Source organism: Acomys minous, assembly GCF_964271855.1.
Source record: "Acomys minous genome assembly, chromosome: 8".
Classification (NCBI taxonomy): domain Eukaryota; kingdom Metazoa; phylum Chordata; class Mammalia; order Rodentia; family Muridae; genus Acomys; species Acomys minous.
In genome coordinates this window covers 40080590-40082437 of record NC_140489.1, presented here as the reverse complement: position 1 = coordinate 40082437, position 1848 = coordinate 40080590, and the positions used below count along the sequence as shown (strand labels likewise).

Below are 1848 nucleotides of genomic sequence, written 5' to 3'. Positions count from 1 at the left end.
GTAGCATAGATCTTCAGTAGAGTCACAGGCGTGGGCTCGCTTACTGAATTTGTCATCATTTCAACCTTTCTGGAAAGGTGATGAAATGAAAATGTTTGCCTTGCATCCACATGCTCAGGGTGTAAGAGGGAAGGAAGCAGAAGAGACACAGAGGCCCCTCCTAAAGAGACATGGGGAGTGTCGGCTGGTGCGCCACACCCGTAGGCCCTTTACAGTAACAATTTCACTTGAAATCTATTTGTTGGGAAAGAGAAGACAGAAAGCCTGGGGCTTTAGAATGACACTCCCTTAGCGTACAAACGTTAAGATGTCTACACGGCTATAGACAAAACAAGTTCGTGGGCAGATTAGAAAACCATCTGTGAGTCTACACAGTACTCTCCCGTATAGCATCAGAATGGCCCTTTGGCCATCTCGTATTAAGAACTGTGAAGAAAGACTTCAAAAACTCACTATTAAATTTAAATAAATAAGTAAATCAACCAAAAATAACATGGAGCCACACAAGAAAGCAGCTCTACATAGGCCAAGGTGAAACAAGTGTCTGGCGTACACCAACTAACTTATGTACCAGCCGTTGCTAGGAGCTGAGACTGTGGCAGTGAGTGGTGTGCAGCAGGGTCCAGGCTCTGTGTTGAGTGAAAGCTGTGCACTGTTCTCATGGCACACTGGCCTCAAATTCGATGGGCTCAGATTTGCTTTCTGGAACTATTTCAGCACCTTTGTGCTAGTCTTACAAAACGTCAGAGATTGGGTAAGATTAAAAACAATCAAGTTTATTTCTCACAGTTCTGGGGCCTGCGAAGTCCAAGATGAAGGTGCTAGCAGCACCTGCCAGCTGTTGAAAGCCTTCTTGCATACATCCTCCTATGACCGAACTTGGCAACCTCACTTCAATGGAAGAAGGTGCAAGGCTGAAAAGGTACTTCCCTCCAGCCCTTTCCTAAGGCAGTAATCCATTCATGAGGGTGGAAGCCTTTATGACTTGGTCACTTCCCCCAAAGGCCCTACCTCTTAGTACTATCACAATGGGGACTTGGTTTCATCAAGAATTTTGCAGAGGAGCTCTCTTCCTGTTCTCCATCATGGCGCAGCAAGATCAGGGTGAAAAGGAGAACCCCATGTGGGAACTCCGCATCCGCAAGCTCTGCCTCAATATCTGCGTGGGCGAGAGCGGAGACAGACTGACCCTGGCAACCAAGGTGTTGGAGCAGCTCATGGGCCAGACACCTGTGTTTTCCAAAGCCAGGTACACCGTCAGGTCCTTTGGCATCAGGAGAAATGAAAAGATCGCTGTACACTGCGCAGTGTGTGGAGCCAAGGCAGAAGAAATTCTGGAGAAAGGCCTGAAGGTGCGGGAGTATGAACTACGGAAAAATAACTCTCAGATACTGGAAACTTAAAGCACATTGATCTGGGCATCAAATACGACCCAAGCATTGGCATCTACGGCCTGGACTTCTTTGTGATGCTGGGTAGGCCAGGTTTCAGCATCGCAGACAAGAAGCACAGGACGGGCTGCATTGGTGCCAAGCGCAGGATCAGCAAAGAGGAGGCCATGTGCTGGTTCCAGCAGAAGTACGATGGGATCATCCTTCCTGGCAAATAAATTTTATCCAAACGGCCAATAAAAATTTCTCAGAAAAAAAAAAAAATTTTGCAGAGGACACATTCAAAACCACAGTAGCTGGCCAGACGTCAAGAGTCAATGAGACAGAGAGAATAATGTGGTCATTTAGAGGCGGGGCTCAAGGATCTCTTCCAGGGGGTCCCTGATGGCTTTGGAAATGTTGTATAATGTGGACAGCCACGTAGGGTGCCGCCCTGACTTTATATTCTATTCTTCGC

The 1848-nt window shown here is 47.2% G+C and overlaps 1 pseudogene across 1 annotated transcript; it reads left to right on the top strand.

The window, feature by feature from the left end:
- The first annotated feature begins 1044 nt into the window (after positions 1-1044).
- Positions 1045-1634, top strand: LOC311602899 (large ribosomal subunit protein uL5-like; annotated as a pseudogene). The gene has a single exon. The product of its transcript is annotated as a large ribosomal subunit protein uL5-like (transcript).
- Positions 1635-1848: the final 214 nt, after the last annotated feature.